Raw genomic sequence first — 24,802 nt, 5'->3', positions numbered from 1 at the left:
CATTCTTTAACAACAACCACAAAAATAAACTCCAAATGGATTAAAGACTTAAATGTAGGACCAAATACTATGAAACTCTTAGAGGAAAACACAGGCAGAACACTCTTTGACATAAAGCACAGCAGTATCTTTTCCGATCCGTCTCTTAGAGTAAGATAAAAAAAAATAAACAAATGGGACCTAATTAAACTCAAAAGCAAAGGAAACCATCAACAAAACGAAAAGACAACCCACTGAATGTGAGAAAATATTTGCAAACGATGTGACTGACAAGGGATTAATGTCCAAAATTTACAAACAGCTTATGCGGCTCAATATCAAAAAAACAAACAATCCAATCAAAAAATTGGCAGAAGACCTAAAATAGACATTTCTCTAAAAAAGACATACAGATGGCCAAGAGGCACATGAAAAGATGCTCAAAATCACTAATTATTACAGAAATGAAAATCAAAACTGCAATGAGGTATCACCTCACACCAGTCAGAATCGCCATAATCAAAGAGTCTATAAACAATAAATGCTGGCAAGGGTTTGGAGAAAATGGAACCCTCCTACGTTGTTGGTGGAATGTAAGTTGGTAGAGCCTATGGAGAACAGTATGGAGGTTCCTTAAGAAACTAAAAATAGAGCTACCACGTGATCCAGCAATCCCACTCCTAGGCATATATCTGGAGAAAAATATGATTCAAAAAGATACATGCACCCCAATATTCACTGCAGCACTGTTTACAATAGGCAAGGCATGGAAGCAACCTAAACGTCCAACAACAGATGAATGGATAAAGATGTGGTACATATATACAATGGAATATTACTCAGCCATTAAAAAGAATGGAATAATGTCATTTGCAGCAACATGGATGGACCTGGAGATTATCATATTATGTAAGTCAGAGAAAGACAAAAATCATATGATATTTCTTATATGCAGAATCTATAAAAATAATAAAAATGAACTTATTTACAAAACAGAAATAGACTCACAGACTTAGAGAACGAACTTATGGTTACTGGCGGGGAAGGATGGGGGAGGGATAGATTGGGAAACTGGGAATGACATATACACACTGCTATACTTAAAATAGATAACCAACAAGGACCTACTGTATAGCACAGGGAACTCTGCTCAATACTCTGTAATAACCTAAATGGGAAAAGAATTTGAAAAAGAATAGATATATGTATATGTATAACTGAATCACTTTGCTGTACACCTGAAACTAACACAACACTGTTAATCAACTATACTCCAATATAAAATAAAAATTAATAAAAAACATAATCAGTGATTTTGCTGAAATGAAGAAAATGTTGTGGAATAAATGAATGGTTTATGAATTTTAAAAAAAGCATCTCTTTTACATTATGGTTACAATTCAATAATAGAAATAGAAGTATATTGTCTGAATGTGTAGATTTTCATCAGAAGAACACAAATATTAAAAACAGCTTAACTTTTTAAGTGAGTGAGACTTAAAAGGTTAAAAGTAGGGGGTTCTCATTTGATTAATTTTTTTACCTTGTTTTTATTACTCAGATGAAAAGCATAACAAAACAACCTTCCCCTCATTCTGATTTCCCCTAGATCTGTGGCTCCATCCCATTCCCATGTACTTCACTTTTAAATGTTATTAAAAGGAACATCCATCTCTTTTGTTTACACTTACTCAGTGACTTGCTTTCTAATTTCTAAAGAAACTGCTCTCACAAAGCCAAAATTTAGGTCTAATCAGTGCACCCAAAAGTCCCCAGACAGCCTTAAAATTATTTGGTATTTATCTGTACACTTTCTCATTATTCAAAGTTCAGTTTCTTTGACTTAGGGCACTTACTTTTCTTGAATTTTTTATTGCTATCATCAGTACAATTTTTTTCACTGCTTCCTCTTCCCATCTCCACCTCAGTAACCTCCCAGGGTCCCATCATTTACCCTTCTTTTCATTGTATACCTTGGCCTCAGCTCTCTCTTTCATTTATTACTTATACTCCATTCCCAAGTAGATATTTGTATCTGATAGAAAGGTCTGTCTCCAATTCACTCAACGTACCTAAAAACAAGCTATTTATTCTTTTTAAAAATTCCTGCTCTTCTCCATTTGTTTTAGCTTTATTTAAGGCATTACCATACTCTGAGTAACCAAAGCTAAAATCTTCGTGTCATCTCTCTCACCTTCCTTCACTATACACATTTGATGGTCCCCAAGTCCTTCAATCATAGTTCTGATGGCTATTTTCCCTGATGCTTAAAGTTTTCTTGTTTAATGCTCCTGAGAGGAAATCTAAGATGGGGACTGAACATTTCCACTGGATTTACCCAAATGGAGATCTTCACTGACTTCAATCAGGATAATTTCATTGAAACTGTAGGGACAGGAAAATTATTGAAATATGAACGGTAGGTAAGGAAGTAAATTCAGCAAGCACAGAGAAGCAAAACAAAAACCATTTTTACTAGCCAATAGGAAGGATCCAGTAAAAGTTATAAGACTATATACAGAAGATGATAGTTAAACATAAGGATGCTGAGAAAGCGAGATGTCAGAGCATTAAAGCAGTATTGGTGAATCTAAAATCATGTTCTAGAAATATTTTGCTGACATCTTTTATCATATTCCACTGCCTCTACTGATTAGCTATCTCACAATATAGATCTTTGGTTGTAAGACAGGCCTGCAAGAGAGCACGGCTGAGTTAGGTAAATCTGTTACTGCTCTTGGAAAGTTTAACAAGTACATGCTGTATAAGATGGTGAACTACTTACACATGGCACATATCTGGCACTCAAATGCCTAAAGAACAAATTAATGAAGGCAATTTTGATGACGTCATAGAAACTTTACCATACCCCAATGAGGATTATTGTTTTTTGAGTCTGGTTGTTCCTCACCTACAACACTTACTGGCTAAAGGTAACAGTCTATTTCTGTTTTCCTTCTGCCCTTTCTTGCATGCCATCGTGATGCAGTATTTTGACACATTTACTACCTTAAATTTTCTGTCCAGAATTATAAGCCAGAATCAATGAAAGAAACATGGATAAAAGAAAGAACATTAAATTCATTTAGGATTCTTCATTTCAGTAATGGACCAGCTTCAACCATGGCAGTACAGTATCATGAAACTGTCACACAGATTTATGGAGATTCTGAGGATGGCTTATCACCCCTTAAAGTTTGGCCACCAAGCCAAAAGGACTAAACCTCTCCTCTTAAGGTTGCCATTTAAGAAGGGAATCCTAGTCAAATGGCTTTTTCTTCCAGAGAGCAATCAATTAACATGCTGTGCTTCTTATATTTACTTTTAACTGGGCAAATCTTTAGTTTATATGCTCAAGTTTAACCTGGTTAAGAGTTGGAATAAAGCATTATTTAACATCCTTCAAAGTACACTCCAGTTATCACCACATGTATTAGGCATCTCTTCATATTTGAATTAAAGCCAATACAATAATGTATGGCTTTCATATTTTCAGAGATGTCCAATAGTTTTAACTGTTCAATAGTTTACGTACACTTGGAAACATAACTCTACAGGTAACTGATAATGCTGAAGATCAGGAAGTAGAATGCTTGAAGGTCCTTTCTGTATTTTGTCCCATTTAGCCACAATTTCTCTTTAAAATTCAGTACCAACGATTCTCTACCTTTTTATGTTCAAAATTCAAAACTCAAAAAAACACAGAACTTGGTCTCATCTCCGAGAAGGAAAGCCATAAATATTATAAAAGCTAGATACAGCTGCTGTTATGCTTCCCCAATATTCTCTTTCCAAATACACTGCAAGTGAAAGATTATGTCTCTCTGACTCAAAAGTAAATAATAGGCACAGAATGGTGATTCCCTCTCTGGACTACATGTTTATTTAAAAAATAAACAAGTCACAGGCCAGCAGTTATGTTCTATAGCTTGCTGAGTGAGTTTTCCTTAGGAAGATAAAATACAACCATTGACTCCACCAGTTGGCAGTCGGCCATGACAACTGACAGCAGCCCTGATAACAGTAACAGAGAGACTTGCATGAAATTTGTTGACCTGCAGAATGCGGCAATGCCTACCACCTTCCTTCCTGCCACAGGCTGGCAGCCATATTAGGCCTTAAGAGAAATCATTTCTGTTTCTAAACCTAAAACCACAATCAAAATGCTTATACATTATTTGTTTTTTAACCACCAAAGGCACCAAAAAATTTCATATCTATGAATGACATATTGGACATATATTCAGTTTATTAAACTCAAAAGTTTTTTTGCGATCAAAAAAGTAGCAATTGAATGTGAAACTCAGGGGAAATAGTACATAAATCCCGTATGTGTACTGACTCTATGGGTGTGGGTGTGCGTGTGCGTGTGTGTGTGTGTGTGTGTTTTGCTTTAACACCAAATACTGAACTTCACTACCAGTTACCTGTTATCCTATATAAAAATATAGTTATTGTACTTTCTTCCTGACTATATTAAAAGTCCTGTGAGAGGATAAAAGTAATTTTGCGTTAACTAAAATAATAGTCAAATTGGGAGATACAAGGTAAAGGGAAGCCAAAACTCTTAATGTGCAAATATGTTTAAATTAGTACAATTTACTTCAAAATGAAAAAAAGATATGGCATATAATTTTAAGAATGCGAAGAATGCAGTGATTCTTTTAAAGAAATGAAGATTATATATATAGTGGTGGGAAATATTACTACTTTTAATTTTATTTTGTTGTTAATTATAAAGGAGTTATTGAAAATTTTTAAAGTTAAAATCTTATAAGTAATACATTTTCTTCAATCCACATAAAGTGTGCTCTCACCTATGTAGAGTATTACTTTAGAAAATGTAGACCTCTTCATAGGAAGTAGAAAATAGAAACCGTGTCTTCCAGGATATAACAGTATAATAACAAGACATATCAACTCTCTCTTTTCACTTATACAAACAACAGAGATGCATTTATACTTATATGTAACTGTATACATTTATAAATAAACATATTCATATACAAACTCAAATTTGTTCACTCATACGCACACCCCCCACATATATATTCATATAAAACTTACTATTGATGAAGTTTCAAGTTTAGCATACTATTCAGATTTCATTTATTGGCTCTTTTTTTTTTAATAAATTTATTTTTGGCTGTGTTGGGTCTTCGTTGTTGCACATGGGCTTTCTCTAGTCATGGTGAGCGGGGGCTGCTCTTTGTTGCAATGTGCGGGCTTCTCATTGTGGTGGCTTCTCTTGTTGCGGAGCACGGGCTCTAGGTGTGCAGGCTTCAGTAGTTGTGGCTTGCAGGCTCAGTAGTTGTGGCGCACGGGCTTAGTTGCTCCGAGGCATGTGGGATCTTCCTGGACCAGGGCTCAAAGCCGTGTCTCCTGCATTGGCAGGCAGATTCTTAACCACTGTGCCACCAGGGAAGTCCCCTATTGGCTCTTTCATTTAATTAAAATATCAACAAGTGTCTGCTATATGCCAGGCAAGTATACCAGTTACTGAAAAATATTCAGATAAATAAGATATGCCTCCTACCACTACTGAGGTCAGAGTTGGCATAAGGAATGAAATATGAAGCCAAGCACTTTATCAATTCTTGAAAATACTCATATGATAAAAGAAGCATTTTTGTTCAAGCATTTCAGGTCCTCAGCATCACGACAACTACATTTCCTGATTTTGAATTGCATGCCCCTGGAGTAACCCATTGTTTTCCTTAGATTCCACTAATTTTTAATTATAGAAAACTGAATCATTTTTCTACCTCACTGGAACCCATTCCCTTACTTTTTCAAGAAAAGATCCAGTCCTCTTTCCCTTCCATTTCTATAGCAATGAGGAAAAGGCTAAACTGGTATATCTGGGGGACTCTATTACTGCTACATGAAATTGCTGTTTTAAGCACTGTCCTGATTATAGTTTATAAAATTGGAGAATAACATTATATATTTAAAAAAAGAAACTTTTATAAAACAAATTATCAGGGCTGGACTTTTCCATTTATTGATGTCCTTGCTTACTCATCATCCCTGACAGTGGGCACGGTTCTGAAATAAACTGAACAAAATATTTTACAATGAGAAGGTGTACTGCTCTGATGCTATTTCCATTCTCCTTCCTCTCTTATCAGAGTTCGTCGTGCAGACCTACTTATTATTTACATTCTTTGTCTATTTGAATTGTTACAAATTTCCAGTGATTCATCCTTAATCAATTACCTGGGAGATGAAATTTGGACCTATCAATAAAAGACAAGGACTTAATACCTTTCATTAAAGAAGGAAATAGAGATTCACAGAGGGATGTGTCTTGCTTATGCTGACTCACACAATAGGACCCCATTATGTAAATAGAATTACGAAAGATTTCTGTTTTGCATATTTTTGAAGGGAGGAAAATGAGTGCTCTTTTAAAAAGCTAGTCAGATAATCGCCATGTTCGACATAATGGAAACTTTCCATCTGAGCTAGAAACAGCAAAATGAGGACACATACATTAGAATACTTTAGTAGTAAAATATATGCTATGAACTTGGATAGAAAAGCCAGAAAAAGGCATCCATAGAAGTTTAAGAGACTTGGCTTGGAAGATGTAGAAATAAATGCATATTAAAGATGTTTAAATACAATATAAATCATTTTATATAAACTCCAAATGTTGTTATAAACTCCAAATGTTGGAGCTCTGTTATACTTCTGCACTCAAAAATATTATACATTCCTTTGCATAGCTCCCAAATTAAATTTTTTAAAGTATGTTAAGGGACCTAAGAATGGACTTCAAGGGCTGTGGGAACCTCCCAAAATTAACTGCACCATCTGCACTTGAGTTTAGCAGAATTATATTGGATGTTGTTAGTGGTGGGAATATACGAAAATTTGAAAATTAGATTCAAGCCAGGCTATGGGGGTTGGGAGATGGTTCTTGAGCATTAGGAAAAAGAATTACAAAACCTTTCCAAATAATATTGGTGGCTAATACAAATGGACTATTTATTATATTACAGGCACTATTATAAATGTTTATTTGAATTAATTCAATTGATCTTCATAACAACCATATGATGTAGGCAGTATTATTACCTATAATTTACAGATGAGGAACAGGCACAGGGACGTTAAGTAACTTCCTCAAGGTCACAGCAGGTAAGTGGTGGCACCTACCAGGTGATGGCAAAAAAGGAAGAGGGTATCCTAAAGTAGATTCAGAAAAAACAGGTTTGTTTCCGTTGTTCCATTCATTTTGTCAAAATCAGATCATAGGTTATAACCATCTTGAATTCATTTTTAAAAAAGATTTATAGGGCCTCCCTGGTAGCGCAGTGGCTGAGAATCTGCCTGCCAATGCAGGAGACAGGGGTTCAAGCCCCGGTCCGGGAAGATCCCACGTGCCGTGGAGCAACTGGGCTCACCACAGCTGCTGAGCCCATGCTCTAGAGCCCGCAAGCCACAACTACTGAAGCCCATGTGCCTAGAGCCCGTGCTCCACAACAAAAGAAGCCACCACAGTGAGAAGCCCGCGCACTGCAACGAAGAGTAGCCCCCGCTCTCTACAACTAGACAAAGCCCGCGCACAGCAACGAAGACCCGGTGCAGCCAAAAAGAAATGAATTAATTAATTTTTTTAAAAGAGAGACAAGAATCAAAATAAAATAATAATAATAAAAAAAATGATTTATAAGAATTTTGTTTTATTTTTTAGTTTAACAGAAATGGCCCCAGAAGACAGGGTCTTTTGGAAAGGCATAAAGGACTAACATTTATTGATCATCTGTTATGTGCCAAGCATATATGGTGCCTAGCTGAATCATCAGAATATCACTGCATATTATCGGGTGTTAATCCATTTTTACAGATGAGAACCCTGAAACCAAGAAAAGATCAGTAACTTGTCAAGGGCACAAGCAAATGAAGGGCATAAGTGGAATTCAAACACAGTGTTAACTGACTCTAAAACCTGTCTTTTTGCAAACATGTCATGCTGCTACCCAAAGTACAAAGCAAATTTCCTTAGTCAAAATAATTCACAATGAAGACAAACATCTTCCAGAATTTTGAAATAAAATTACAAGAAGAATAAAGAATTAAAACAACACTTTAAAAATTAGCTAATAACGTGGTCACAATTACTAGCTATTCTCAAAAGACATTTTTAAGAGGCTATTTCCATTCAACACAGGCCGTGCATTGTGTTAAATTCCAGCTGGTGATATTACTGAATTTTTTCCAGCTGAAGAACAAAAATAATTTTAGTAATTTAAAACATTCCATTCTTGCCTATAACTGAATATACCTCCAGGAAATATATCTACCCACAGTATGAATATTTAAAATATAGTGGGGACTTCCCTGGTGGCCCAGTGGCTAAGTCTCCACGCTCCCAGTGCAGGGGGCCCAGGTTTGATCTCTGGTTAGGGAACTAGATCCCACATGCGTGCCACAACTAAGAAGTCCACATGCCACAACCTCAAAAAGCCCACACGCCGCAACGAAGATCTCACATGCCACAACTAAGACCCGGTGCAGCCTAAATAAATAAATAAATAAATTATAGTGGATGATGAAAATGCCGTTAATCTCTACAGTTTTGTACATTGGCTTGAAAAATGGACTCTGCTGTTTTAAGACCTGATTAATTATAGGGAATTTAGGGGCATTGGTAAACACTCGTCTCACCTAAACATAAGATGCCAATGATGAGTTTTACCTTCTATTCAAAAAAAAATTCCGTATCAAATTAGTTCTGTTAAAGACTAAGAGTTTATCTAGAATTGTGTACACCTGCTTCACTAAACAGATTCCTGTAAAACCTCTAAAGCAACTGAAACTTCTGAAAGTTGTTGCCATGGAGTTGGATCTTTTGTCTCCATTGTGAAAGAAAAAAGAAGAGTGTCACTCATCATTTAGCAATACAAGGGTTAAACTGCCACCCACTGCAGTCGCCCACACCCACCAACAGTGCCAGTGTGCCCTGAAGGAAATTCAAAATGCAAAAAAATGAGATGAAGCATTCTGTGCTTTGGATAAACTGGCCCCTAGATAGTTAAGATGCATATCTTAGGATGAATATCAATGACCCCAGATTCTTGCATCTTCCCATACATAGAAAGGTGCTAAAATCATTAATACGAGATATCTGTTCTTTATAATTAGCAGTAATCTTTTACCAAGATGTATGCTTGACTACATGTATTTCCTAGCCAAAAATTCATATATATGCCAGCTCCTCCCCTACTCCTCAGAGCAGTTCCTCAGGGCTACCTGAGAGGTTATTTCCCGGATTATAGTAGTTAGTAAGTTAGTTCCCTGAATAAAACTGAAACTTAAAAAAAAAAAAAAGACTAAGAGTTTAGAGTAAGTGCAAAAACATTCAACAATTGAGTTAAGGCATTAATCTGAATCACCATTATTAAGTCATTTAAATACAGAAAGAATATACACACTTTTATATGTTATAGCATCTCTCTTCTTCTTTTTACTGTTTTATACAAATCTTTGAATATTAAAACAGGTCCTAGAATTTGAATATAATTTCTACTTTAATTAATTGGATAAAATGAGATGTAGTTGCATGAATCTTATATATAATACAGTTTAACATGTTACTACTAATCAAAATTCATATATATTTTATAGTTACCATTATAGGACTTAACAGAATATTTGTGTTCCATCACTGTCTGCTATAAATCAATTTGTAAGTGAATTATGGTTTTCTATGTACTTCCTTTATAAAATTAGAGAAAAACTTCTCTTGAAAAGACTTGGAACAGTAGATACAATTGAACTAAATTTAAAAATTCAGGGAAGTATAGAAAAGTCACATATTTAACAGAAAAATGATAATGTTCAAATAAATATTACTACTTATTACTTATTGCTACTATTACTGTTACTATATTAATTTCATGAGCAATATACTCATACCTGTTATGTTAACTGAGGAGTAACTTTTTTAGATTAACAAGAATCACGAGCTTTAGTGTGTTGGTTTTAAAATATGATGCAAATTCTCTGACAGTCTTCCCATCAAAAGGTAGAATCTAATTCCTCTCCCTTTTAATGTGAGATGGTATAAATAGTCATGTCTAAAATATAGAATGTAGTGGCAGTGATGGGACCTCCAAGGCTAGGTCATGAAAGGCATAGCTTCTGTGTGGCTCTTTCTCTTGGATGGCTCACTCTGAGAGAAGCCAGCCTCCCTGTTTTGAGAACACTCAAGCAGCACTGTGGAGAGGCCCCTGTGAAGAGGAAATAAGTTCCCCTGCTGATAGCTAGCACCAAATTGGTGGCCATATAGTGAGCCACATTGGAAGCCGATCTTTTAGCCCTGTTAATCCTTCAGGTAACTGAGATATTAAAGATCTGGGTCAAAATATCCAGTTGGAGGAAGAACAAATGTAAGGTCTCAAATGGGCACCATATCTTGGAATGTAAAGTGTGTTCAAGAGGCCAAAAGATAGTCAGTATGACTGGAGCATAATGAAAAGGGAGTGAACTGGACTGTGAGGTAGGCTGATGAGTTGAAATTCAGTTATTATCACTTTGAGGTAACAGTGCCCATCTCAGTTCTAATAACTTGGTGTCTCAAAAAAATACTGCTTAAATCATGAAAGCTAAAGAAATAGCCATTTCTACTTATTTAGAACATTTCTGGAAGGCACATTCACATTGCACTTGCTTGACATTTAATCAGATTTTTAGATTGGCAAAATGATAGGTTGAAGTTGCTCATGGTAAGTCATAACACCTCATTTGATAGCTTGCTGAATAATAGATGAAAGTATTATATCCGTATCAATTCATTCTTTCAATTCATGTCCATGAGTACCAACTAAAACATGATTGCTGTTACATGCAAAAAAATGTATAACCTCTGCAATACTATCAGATCTTTATTGCTATTACTCTTCCAAGATATGAACTGAATAACTCCTTATATGTTTCTTCCTCTTTCTATCACTCATATTTATGGAGAGGAAAAAAATCATTAGTTAAACACCTAAAGATATATTCAGGTTCAAAATGAAAGATACATTAATGGTTTTATAAAAGTAAAAATGCTTTCCATTTGCATTCTCATTTTAAAATCAGGGATGCTGGAAAATAAAAAGTGTTGATTCTATCCCACTTTATTACAGCGGCCCTGATTCTCCTTTCTTAAAATAGGGCCGAATGAGGGGAGAAAGCCCTTCACTTCCAGGTATGTAAGTCTTCTACATGACTCAAGTCATGAAGCCTTACATGTCATCATATTCAAGATACATTTTGATTAGGTTGTTTAACAGCTTTTTGGGAAAAGATGAAACTTGAAAATAAAGTGTAAAAATGTGGCCCTGAAATTTAATCTATAAATAAGCCCATAATGAAGCTCATAGTGGATATATAAAACTAGTTTAAATATTAGTACAGCTCCTTGTCTTGATTAAAGGTATTTGCTTTTCTTTCTTTTTTTTTTTTTTAAAGGGACTTGACTGGAGGTATTGAGTTACATGAAGAAAAAAATGGGTTAGGTTGAAGTTGACCAGCAACTAAATTAAGGGTAGAGGAGTTTAAGAATGAAGTGTGTGCAGAATTCACCCAGGCACTCTCTAGGTTAGAGTGAGTCTTGATCATAAATATTATTATGGTTCCATTATGAGAAAGAGTTCTTAAGCTACCTTATGGTTGAAGGACACTTCCTCAGATTATCTATCTTCTCTTATCAGATTCCGAGCTTCCTTAGCAGTGTTTTGGTTATAGTCTGGCTTCTCACTATAGATTTGCCTAAAGGAAGAAAATATATTGGTCATGTCAACACATGTGCTCTGTTGCATATGAACTCTGGAATACAGATATGGATAAATAGGTAGATACACAGATATATTTATATTTTAGTTTTATAATTTATTTTTTAACATCTTTATTGGAGTATAATGTTTTACAATGTTGTGTTAGTTGCTGCTGTATAACAAAGTGAATCAGCTATATGTATACATATATCCCCATATCCCCTCCCTTTTGTGCCTCCCTCCCACCCTCCCTATCCCACACCTCTAGGTGGTCACAAAGCAGTGAGCTGATCTCCCTGTGCTATGCGGCTGCTTCCCACTAGCTATCTATTTTACATTTGGTAGTGTATATATGTCCATGACACTCTCTCACTTCGTCCCAGCTTACTGTTTCCCCTTCCTGTGTAAAATTTTTTTCACACAATTCTAAGCTTGGTGAATATAAATCTGATTTTGAGTGATGAATCTGTTATTGTTATGCTCTTGAGATCTATTATCTGAACCACAAAGCCCATAGACTTGAGTCTGGACAATGGTAAATTAACCAAACGAATGTCCCCTGTTTGGTATTTTTTGTAACCAAACAAAGCCCAGACCTTTGGGGAGATGGGATTTCATCACTTTTCACACATCTACATTGCTTTGTCTTTCTTTTGAATTTATAAAGAATCCTTTGACAAATAATTCTCAATGGCTCTCCTTTGGGTTTCTTTCTCCTTGGGAGGGGCTTCTCCCCCCCACCCCAAACACTCCCTTCCCCCTTTTGCAACAGAGCAATTATGGGCAATCTACTAAATAATGGGAGAAAGATTTGCAAATCATATATCCAAAAGGGGTTAATATCCAAAATATATAAAGAACTCATATAACTCAATAGCAAACAAAAACAAAAACAAAAACAAAAACCCACAAAAACAAGCAATCTGATTAAAAATGGGCAGAGGATCTGAACAGCCATTTTTCCAAAGAAGACATACAGATGGCCAACAGGCACATGAAAAGATGTTAAACATCACTAATTATCAGGGAAATGCAAATCAAAACCACACTGAGATATCACCTCACACCTGTTTAGAATGGCTCTCATCAAAAAGACAAGAAATAACAAGTGTTGGCAAGGATGTGGAGAAAAAGGAATCCTTGTACAGTGTTCGTGGGAATGTAAATTGGTGCAGCCGCTATGGAAACAGTACAAAGGTTCCTCAGAAAATTAAAAATAGAACTACCATATGATCCAGCAATCCCACTTCTGGGTATCTATGCAAAGAAAACGAAAATACTGACTTGAAAAGTTATCTGCATCCCCATGTTTATTGCAGCATTACTTATAATAGCCAAGATATAGAAACAACCTAAGTGTGTCCATAGAGAAATGAATGGATAAAGAAAATGTGGTGTGTGTGCTGTACACACACACACACACACACACAGGAATATAATTTGGCCATAAAAAAGAATGAAATCCTGCCATCTGCGACAACATGGATGGACCTTGAGGGCATTATGCTGAGTGAAATAAGTCAGAGACAGACAAACACTGTATATGATCTCACTCATATGCGGAATCTAAAAAAACAAAACAAAACCAACAACCAAAAAACCAAGCTCATAAATACACAGAACAAATTGGTGGTTGCCAGAGGTAGGGGGCCAAGGAGTGGGAGAAATGGATGAAGGGAGTCAAAAGGTACAAACTTCCAGTTATAAAATAAGTAAGTCTTGGGGATATAACATACAGCATGGTGACTATAGTTAATTATACTGTATTTCATATTTGAAAGTTGCTAAGAGAATAAATCATAAAAGTTCTCTTCACAGGAAAAAAAAGTTCTGTAACTATGGCAACTAGACTTATTGTGGCGATCATTTTGCAGTATATACAAATATTGAATCACTATGTTGTACACCTGAAACTAATATAATGTTATATATCAGTTATACCTCAATAAAAAATTTTAACAAAAATAAAGCAATTATGAAATTAGCAAAAGGTTGGGTGTATTTTAGTTGCTTTGGAAATTTCAGGATGATATACATCTCAATATGTTTTCATATCATTTTGCTGAACCTATTATACTTATGTTATACTTATAATCAAAAAGATGCTTCCAGGGATTTTGGTTGCCATCTTTGGAATATATTTTACCATAGGGTGTATTAAAATTAACATTACTATGTAACAAAATTCCATACCACAAGCCATGGATTATTTAGATAACTGTAACCAGCTATTCTTAAACTGTTTACCTATTCAAGATTAAAAAATTAAATGTGGTAGTACAAGGCAGTTTTTTCAGTGTAATGGAGGTCAGTATTAAATGGCAATAATCCAAAGTTTTACACATCCATTTTCCCTTCTCTAAATAATAAGGCATTTTTCCCTTTAAATATAAATATCTCTATGAGCAATTCTTCTTGGTGGTTATAACAAGGGCAAAAAGTCTCTCTCCTCTTGCCTTAGTACATTTCCTTTAGGCAATAAAAATACTAAGACGCTTCAGGTGAAACTTTGAGCTTGGTTCCTATAGCTTGCATTTTCTGATATAATATTCCCATTGATCTGAATACTCTTTTCTTTATTGCTCAGTTTTATTGTATGTGTTTATTGTAATCCTCCTCAACGTGCTTTCTGAAAGTAGCAAACAAAATATAATCATTCTCTTCCTTAGGATATAAGAGTGTTCATTTCATGACCTATTTATGATTAAAATGTGCTATAAAATATACTCTTCTACTAACGATTGTTTTAACACCATTTTATGTTGTAGAAAACACGGTCACTATTATTTTTTGGCTTTTAAAGGCTGTTAGTATAAAGTTCTGTATTCCTTGACTCTAAAACTGCCATAATTGAATTGTGATCTATTGTTTTCTCCTCTCCAAGGGGACTTCGTATTCATTAGTTGTCTCCTTTAAGATATTCTGCAAGATCTGACACATGGATATGTTTATTAAACTAATGAAAAGAAAAGTTCCCAGGCATAACCTTGAAATGCCAGATATCTGCTAAGGGAAAAAAAACAAAAACAGACACCAGCAAATAGATGCCCGAGAAAAACAAAGCTGGATACTGAAAGACATTTGGTGGCCAACATAAGTGAAAAAAAGGAAAGGGCCTGACTACCATGATAATGACTCAATCACAGCTTTAGCAGCGGAAACGGTGTTGTATGATTAAGAAATTAAATCTCCAGCCAAATTTTCGTTATCATAAAATAGTCACACCATAGAGCAAACATTTTATTAATACCTGAAGTAATATCCATCCTTCTGATAGACATATTAACCTGATATTTATTATAAGTCAAGCTGAGAATGTATGAAATGTGCAAGGATTCCCTAACTTGTGTACAAGGAGAGGGATCATTTCCTTTCCCTGAAACCTTGAGATGAAACAGTCTGTCTGCTGTAAGGATGGAATGAAATCCCATGTGATTCCAAACAGAAAAAGGGAGATTTAGTGATCTTGATTTAAGCTCTAGTTCCATCAGATTTTACCAGCCAACCAAAGAGAAGATTAAATGGCAACACAAACTGATTTAGAAATCTACCAGTTAAGGCTTTGGGAATTGGCCCAATACCTAAAGTTTGCACCTTGAAAATACAGAAAGATTAATCATGACCCCAGAGACTGCATTAGTCCTTGAGTCATATCAGGATGCATGTGCTGGTAAATGTGATGGTTCTGAACTATTCTATATGGTAATATATTAAAGAACTTGATTTTGCATCAAAATAGATTGCCCAAATCATAGACAACTGAATCATCTCACCCAAACAGCTCATCTAGGAAGGATAAAAGGAAGAGAGCTGGCATTTACTGAGCATGCACCATACCATGTTAGGCTTATTGCTATTCCTTTTCACATACTCAATTTACTTTAAAACTCACAATATCTCTAAGTGGAGGGTGCTCTTGGTTATAGAAAACAGAGCTAACTGAAGTGCATAGACATGAAGTAAATTACCCATGCTCTGCTTTGTTGTACCTCCACCCACCTCCAACCTAAATTTCTTCCAGATGTTCAAAATCATCAAAAAATTTCCTGTTCCTCTCTGCAGAACAAATAAAGAACAGGTATGAACTAAATGAGCATGTGTAGGATTTGAATTGACACCAGATTGTATTTATAAAATGGTTTAAAATTTGGAATCTTTAAAATAGTCTTCCAATCCAATAATAAAACACATCTAAGTTTTTTTTTTAAAAAACTGTTCTTCTGTAGAGTTCAGAAAACTGCAGTAGCAAAGGTATTGATTTTAACATTCTAACTTTAATTAGCCAACTTTCTGAATGCTCTAATAATTCTTAAAATTTTTGTTTTTGTCTATTCTGTAGAATTTTTCAGGTATAGAGTCATATGATGTATCAGTTAAGGTGTTTGTCACCTTTTCAATATTCATAACTTCTATTGTTTCCCCTTTTTTTTTTGCTAGCATTTCTAAATGTTCAAAGTAATAGTTTTAAGTAAAACGTTCAAAGCATTTCATTCCTTTTCTGAATTTAATAGAAAAGTTTCTGGTCTTTTATCATTTAGTGTGTTTCTACTGATATGTGTGCATGCATGTGTGTGTGTAAATACTGATATAAACAACACATACATTTATTACATTAAGCATTATGGAAGTATCCTTATATTTTCCTTTCAGTAAGGAGTTTTATTATTAGGAATAAATATTAAGGTTTATCAAATGCAATATTAACTTCTATAAAAATGATCTTATGATTATTTTTGGCATATTAAAATTCTCATATCAATGATTTTTAAGCTGTAGTATGAATACCTGTTTGTCTTGAAGTATTAATCTTTTAATGTGATTCTGATTATATTGGCTAATATTTTATATAGAATTTATATGCGAAAATAAAGAAGCAATAGTTGTGTTGATTTGATATAGCTATTTTCTAGCTTAATATAAATATCTTTATAATGGTTCTTTATTCATTATGACTTGAAAAACTAATGTTATACATTCAATCTATTCCCAAAGAGTTGAAAGAAATGATATATATAACACCTGGCCAGGTTTTGAGAGAGTAGTTCGTTTGACTACAATCTCTATTTCTTCCATAGTTAATTGGTTTAGTGTGGTTTTCTAACCGTACTTGAGTCAATTTCAGGATTTTATATAACACTAGAAAATCTATTAACCTTGAGCTGCAGAAAATAGCCTCCTATAATCCTTTCATTTTCACATACATTTGTTATTTTCCCATTTCTCACATCTAATTTTGCTTAACTAGATTATTCTATTTACCAAATGACTACCTCTTAGAGTTTTCTATCACCCTCTTCTCTTTTCCTTTCATACCTTCCTTACCTTTTAAAAAAAATATTCATCAGTTTCAAAATATTTCATTTAAGATATTTCTAGTCTTCTCGTTGTTGTCACAATGAATCAGTCAGTTTAACCAGAGAAGCAGAACCAGTAAGATATAAAAATATTTACATAGAGATATATAAAAATATCTACATGACTACCTACCTACCTAACAGAGAGATTACAAGCAATTGGCCTACATGATCATGGTGGCTGGTTAGTACAATATCTATAGGGTAGGGAGTCAGGAAGGGACAATCATGAAAAGGTTGTAATGCATGGACATGGGCCAGAGCTCTGTTCAGAGGCAGTCAGGAAAGAAAGATTCTGAGCATGGTGAAAGTTGTCCATGGCATGGGTGGACACTACCGTGCACAGTTGGAATATCTTCTCTCTCTCAAGAAAGCCTCAGCTGTTTTTAGGCCTTCCAACTGAATAAGTCAGACCGAACCTGACTGAAAGTCAGTTGATTAGAGACTTTCATTATATCTGAAAAACCCCTTCACGGCAAAACTTAGTGTTTGAATAACTGGGGACTGTAGTCTAGCCAAGTTGACATATCAAAAAAGCCATCCAACATATCCTTTTCTATATATCCTGTTTTCCTTCTTTTCTCTTTCCTAGTGATTTCTAAAATAAACAGTCTGTGTTTAGTTTGACTTGAGATCTTTATAAATATAAATATCTTATTCAAACTTATGTTTCTCAGTTAATTTGTGAAAAAAAACCCTGGTAATTAATTTTTTTCCTCTCAATTTGCATTAGAGTAATTCAGTGTTTTACTGATGCTTCAACTAACTGCCTCTGGTATTTGGGGTAAAATAAATTAATTGGCATCTAATTCCTGGTTCGGCCCTTCCTACACTTGGATGTTCTGTTGTCTCTTGTTCCTCTCACTCTAAGCTCTGCTTTGGGCTTGACAAGTCAAACTCACCATAGATCTGGTTCCTTCACTGTCATATAAATATAAGGTTGATGCATATAACTGAGATTTCCTAATGGTTTGGAATAATATAATACAGGGGAATATAAGCCAGCACAGGACAGAAAAGATCTTAACAATGCTGCTCACCAAGTCCCTGAATTCATGTCATCATAAAAATGTTTATCTTCTGGATCTAATCCTTGCCAAAGTGAACATTTTGGCATATATAAGGTGTGTGTGTGTGTGTGTATATGTATACACATATATATTCAAATATACAAAATATACATATCATATACAAATATTATTTACACATATTTATTATATACACGCATAATTTACCAAAGGAAATTTTCAATCTGATCATACTTTATTGCACAGAGCAATTCAGCTTGATTTATCCAAGCCATAGTCTTATCTTTCTCCATCATGAGGGAAATTGAATTTTTTCAATAAAAGAATCATTTCTACTAGCAAAAATTTATGCCTGCATCCATCCCCAAAGCAGAAGCAGCTAAGGCCAGTTTGTGTTTCCCTTTTCTTCTACTATAGGAATATACTGACTGGTATTTTTGTTTAGACTGGAGTTATATCTTAATTATGCATACATAGCTTTTGTTTCAGGAGCTACAATTTGTATATTATCTTCTATAATAATATTAATCAAAACTATTTAAACTTCCCTGTATTTATATGGATACAATTTTCATTGCAACATTTTCTGGATACAACTTCCCCAATTGTCTTTTGTTTATTCAATAAGAGTTCTCTGTAAGAGTGCAAGAATGATAAATTTCCAAATCACTTGCTTTAAAAAATTTTTCATCTGCGTTTGTAAAAGGCAGCTTGGTTGAACTTAGAATTGTAGTGGATATATTTCTCCGTGGAAAAGTACTAGATATGAGTTCTAGCAGCAGAGAGCACCTGAGGAGCAGCCACTGAGAATTCTGGGACTCAGGGGCCCTTCCAGCCATTATTTGACCCTCATATAGTTGTAAAAATCAAGAACAAATGGAGAGCAGCCTTGAAAATTCCCTGAGCAGACAAAACCAGTTTAGTCAAACAAGCAAAGCTTAATTTAGCTTATTTTACAAGATTAACTTAACCTGGGTCATTTCTTGTTTATGCCTCTGGAAATCATAAACAAAACTTAAACTCTTTCCCAGGATCGAAAGGAAGTAACTACTGACCAATTCCCTATTATTTAAGAAAATTCCAATATTATAACCAACCACTGTGCGAAATAAAGTCACTGTCTTCTCACTATATAAACTGCTTTATAACAACATACCCCTGAGCTTCACTTCATGTTTTGGTTTGAATGCTCCAGTTTGCAAACTGTCTTTTGGTATGTGCACAATAAACTTTTACTAATTACTACTTTGATGATTCATTGGTTTTAGTTTTGCTATTTCTGATCTTTTGACACAATGAACCCAGAAGACTACAGGCTAAAAAAAGACTCCTCATGGGCACCAGTCTGACCACACCCTGGGAGCCAGGGGTACCTTTCAACCACCTTACAGCTCTCCAGATACAGCCTCAAAGACCCGTATGGCCACCAACCAGCCTGTCCATGAACTGGTGTCCCAAAGGCCTTTAAACCTTAGGCTACAAATTATTGGCAAAGGAATCTAGGGCCCTATCAGCAACCATCCCACGCGCATGGTAGTGCCTCTGGGACCCTTTCCGAAACCCAGGTGCTGTAAAATCCACAACTCCTACTAGGCCACCAGCAGGGCTAGCGCTTCCTGCCTGAGTCCACCTCACCCTCTCAGACCCCAGAACACTACTGGAAACCTACCTGCCAACTCGGTGATGCACGGGAGCACTTCCAGACGCTTTCTGCCCTGGCGATGGTACCCTAAGGGTCCTTTCTGAGACCATACTGCACATAAACCGTGTTCCAGGGTAACCTTATGGTAGCCAGTTCCCTTGCTGTGGAACGCAAGGATCTATTGGCAATCATCCTTCCAGGGCGGTAGAGCTTCGGGCGCCCATTACATGACGCTAGTGCAGCTGGAAATCTTCCGGCCACCAAACTTCCTACCAGCCTGTGTGAACGCGGAAGAACCCAAGGTTCTTCGGCAATCAGCCTGCCCCTCTGCTAAGGAAAGGAGGGCACTTACAGTCACAACATTGGCATCCAGCAGAGGTAGCAGGAGTCCTTCAACCTTCAGTCGGCTCACAAGTTCGGGAAACATGAGCCTTCTCGGCCACTGTCTCTCGCCCGCGCAGGCGCCCTGGAATCTTCCGGCCAGAAACCTGCCCCCTCGCCAGGGTTCCGCGGATCCTTCAGGCCCCCAGATGGTCCTTATAAGGCGTAAATCCGAGCAATTCATACTAGGCCGTCAACAGGTCTTTCAGTCTGGAGACATCTTTCCCAATCAGACAGCTGGACTCTTATCACTTCACTGGGGTCACGGGAGAGAGGCACAGGGCTGTGGGAGGCACTTCTGCAACTGGAGGCCCTTTTGGCGACTAGACTTACCACGCACCGTTGTGCCAGGGGCCCGGCCCAAAATCCTTGCTGTGGAATATGGCCCTTTTGCAAACTAAACTTCCAGCTCCCTGGAGCCCTTTTGGCAGCATACTACCATCGTATTGGTGTCATGAGGGCCCTTCCACCCCTAAGCGTTTCAGGAAAACCTTTCCGTCCACAGTCGATACTGTGCGCCCGGAGATTTTGACTATAAGTTTGCCTCACTGCTCCAAATTCCTTTTTAGCTTAGTAACCTGAGCCATTTCGGCCACCATCCCTACCCACTCCGCCCCCATCGGCCTTAGTACCCTGGAGAACCTTCCAACCACCAATTTAACCCCTCACTAGAATTCCAGCGCTCGTCTGGCCCAAAGTCATCAAAAAAGTATATACCCTTGAGACCATAGGCTATAGAACAGACACCTCTGGCATCTAGGACTCCTGGAGTTCTTCCAGACACATGCGGTCCAGGGCACTGACACCCTGAAGCACTTCCGGACACCTTCTGCCCTGGCGCTGGTGCCCTGCGGGTCCCTTATCAGACCATGCTACCCGCGTACTGGGTTCCAGGAGAGCCCTTATGGGCACCAGCTTGCTCTACTGCTAAGGAATATGTGGCCTTACTGACAAACACCTATCGAGAACACTGTTGCAAGGGGAACATTTTCGCCACCACACCACCTTCCGGGCAGTGCCCCCGAGAAACCTTCCGGCCACCAGACTTCCCGACAGCAGGAGATCCGAATTCCCTCTGGAATCCCTAGTCTATATATGCGCTAGTGAGTCTTGGGTTCTTTAGTGACCAGACAGTCCGCCTGTTGTGGAAAGGAAAGCACTTGGTTATGGCACTAGCCACTGGCTGGGGAGGGGTAGGCCTCAACCGCTCCAAGTCAGCAAAGTGATGAAGTAAGATCCCTCTGGGCCACCGTCCACCCATCCAGCTGGTGCCCCAGGGTAACCTTCCTGCCACCAACCAGCCTCCTCCATAGGGTTCTACGGATTCTTCACACCCCTCAGTGGAAGCATAGGCTCCTCCTACCAGCACTTCAGCAGGAGGCGGAATTTACGCCTTGGGCCCAGCAAGCCATAGCTCCTGCTCACAGCCCAGGACCCTACTGTGTACATGCCTGACACCTCAATGATGCCTTGGTGGGGTACTTCCGGACACCATTTCCCCTGACATGGTGACCCTTTTGGCAACTAGACTGTCAGTGCACTGAGGTCCTACGAACTGAATTAAGAATCCTTGCTGTGATCAAGGATTTACTGTATAGCACAGGGAATTATACACCCAGTACCTTGTAATAACCTATAAGGCAATATAAGCTGCACTGTGCTGTACAGCTGAAACTAACACAGTATTGTCAACTACAATAAAAAAAAAATCCAGTATTAGACTCATTTACCTGTATAGTTCAGCAACATTTTTGCCCTCCTGTGTCAGAGAGGAATTTTGATATAAATATTTGATGCTACAAAAATGCAAATAACTCTAATAAAGATAAGAAGTAATCTACAGAAAAGAAAAGAATCCTTGCTGTGGAATATACGACCTTACTGGAAACCATACTAACAGTTTGTTGGTGCCTGGGGTCCCCTTTGGCCCCAGTACTCCAATCCTGTTGTCATAAGGGCCATTCCAGCCTTAAAAGTTTTCGTGAGGTCCTTCCTGCCCACAGTCCAATGGGAATCACGGGCTGTCAGCCAAGTTTGACGGCCTGCATACTGCTGAAACCGGAACACATTCGATCCAGGTACAGGTCTCCGACCGAGATACCCCAGGCCCTTTCAACTAAGAAATTTGAGCCCTTTCGGCCACCATCCTTCCCCCAGCTCAGGTGCCCTCTAAAATTACGCACCACCAACAGTACCCTTGCTCTAAGGTTCCAGCACTATTTCCGGCCTGCTATCATTCACGTGCCCGGTAACCGAAGGTTCTTATGCCACGAACCTGCCCCCGTGATGCAGCACCTAGAAGCCTTTGGGTCACGAGTTAGGCCCGGCTGCGGTGAGCCAAGAGCTCTTCCAGTCCTCCGCTAGCTCGTGTGCCATGGAACTTAGAACCCTTTCAGTCACCTGGCTTGCTCGCTAGTGTCCCTGGAGACTTTCCAATCACCAGCCAACCCAGCACCTAAGGTTCCTAGAGTTCTTATGGCCCCTAGTCTCACCGTTATTTGGGGGCACTGTGTACCCTTGTGACCATCACCCTCACAATAGGCTGCAGAACTTGGAGCCCTCTGTGCGTCTCATTCATTTTGATCGGTAGGACCCAAGGGGGTTCCTCCAGAATCATGCTGCCCTGGCCACTGGCACTCAGAAAGGACTTCTGGACACATTCTGCTCTGGTGTTGGTGACCTGTGGGTCCTTTCTGAGACCACACTACCTTTGCGTAGGGTTCTAGGAGAGCCCTTATGTACACTAGCCTGCACCCTTGCTTTAGAATGGAGTTCTCTACTGGCAACCACCCATCCAGAAATCTGAAGCACGGGGCTCCTTTTTGCCACTTCAAATACATCTGGGTGTTGACCCAGGAAACCTTCCGGCCATCAAACTTGATACTATCTATGGTGCCGGATTTTCTACAGGCCCACACTCTGTGCATGCTCTGGGGAATTAAGTGTTCTTTGGCGACATGCTGGCTTGTCTGAGGTGGAAAGGAGAGTATTTTCAGTCACAGCACTGCCACCCTGCAGGGGAATCGTGAGCCTTTCAGGCCATCACTCAGCCCTCAATCTCAGGAGTCCTGAGTCCTCGTGGCCACCATCTGTCTCTTACACAGGTGACCAAGGAATCTTCCTGCCAAAAACCTGATCACTCACTGGGGTGCCAGTGATTATTCAGACCCCCATATTGTCTTTACACAACGCAATCATGAGTTTCTCTTACCCGGCTTTCAGAAAGACTAGCTCTTTTTGTCTGGGTCATTCTCACTTTCTCAGCACCGCCCCACCCCACGACTCCTCGGGATGCCTACTTAACATTGGACTGATGCCCGAGCGAGCACTTTCAGACACCATCTTCCCTGGCTTGGCTGTCCTGGGGGTCCTTTTGTGACCAGACCGCCTGTGTACTAGAATACTATGGGCTGAAGTAAGAATTCGTGTCGAGAATATACGCCCCCTACTGGAAACCATACTTGTACTCTCGTGTTAGTGTCATGAGGGCATTTATGTTCCCATAAATTTCTGGGAGTCCTTCCTACCCACAGTACACGGTCATGTCCGGGTCCCAGGGATTTCTAGCCATCAATTTGCCTATCTGCTACTGAAACCGAATCATATTCAGTCACAGTTTAGGACGCCTTCTGGGATATCGTGGGCCTTTTCGGATCCAGAATCTGAGCCTTTCAGACACCATCCATCCTCCTCTTTCCCTAACCCCCACTTCCCCCGGCTCCTCACTTGGTTACCCAGGGAAATCTTCCAAACACCAACATGGCCTCTCACTAAGGTTCCAGGGCTCCTTCTGGCCCCGAGTCATCACATGTACCTAGGAACCAAATGGTATTCTGATACAAAAATGCCACTGTGGTGGAGAACCCAAAACCCTTATGGTCATTGGACAGGCCTTGAACTGGGTAACTGATGGCCCTTTCAGTCCTCAGCTGCTCTGTTTTCAACAGAACCTACAATCCTTTTGGTTTAGGGCCTCCCACGAGATAGTGTCTCTGGGCACCTTCCCATCACCATCCGGCCCGGCCTCCGGGGTTCCATATGTCCTTATGGCCCCCAGCCAGCCCGCGAGGTGGGGAATCATATACCTTCTGACCACCATCCGCCCTGCAGACTATGGAACCCAGAGTCCGTTGGGGATCATTACTAACCTGGAGGTGGGTTTCCTGGCACGAGCCGTCCAGGGGCGCTGGCATGCCGGGAGCACTCCCGCACGTATCTTCCCCGGTGCTGGTGTCTTAGGGGTGCTGAGACCAGGCTGCCCACGCACTAGGTTCCAGGAGATCCCATAAGGACATTAGGCTGCTTAATGCTGTGGAACACAGAACCCTATAAACAACCATCCATCCAGATCCCTGGAGCGAGAGAGCCCTTCTGCGTCACCGCACCTCCATCTAGCTGGTATACCTGGAAAGCTTCCGGCCTCCAGACTTCCTGGCCTCTAGAGTTCCGGGATACTCACCGGCCCCCAGCCTGAACTTGTTCTGGGGAACTAAAGGTTCTTGGGCAACCAGCCTGCGCACCTGCAGTGAAAGGAGAGGATTTCTCCTCACGGCACTAACACCGACCAGGTGGAACTGTGAGCCTTTCAGGCCTTCAATTAGCTAGCAATCGTGGGATTAAATGAGCCCTCTCGGCCACCGTCTGCCC

Source organism: Balaenoptera musculus, chromosome X (genome assembly GCF_009873245.2).
Source record: "Balaenoptera musculus isolate JJ_BM4_2016_0621 chromosome X, mBalMus1.pri.v3, whole genome shotgun sequence".
Taxonomy (NCBI): Eukaryota; Metazoa; Chordata; class Mammalia; order Artiodactyla; family Balaenopteridae; genus Balaenoptera; species Balaenoptera musculus.
This window is presented reverse-complemented; position numbering follows the sequence as displayed.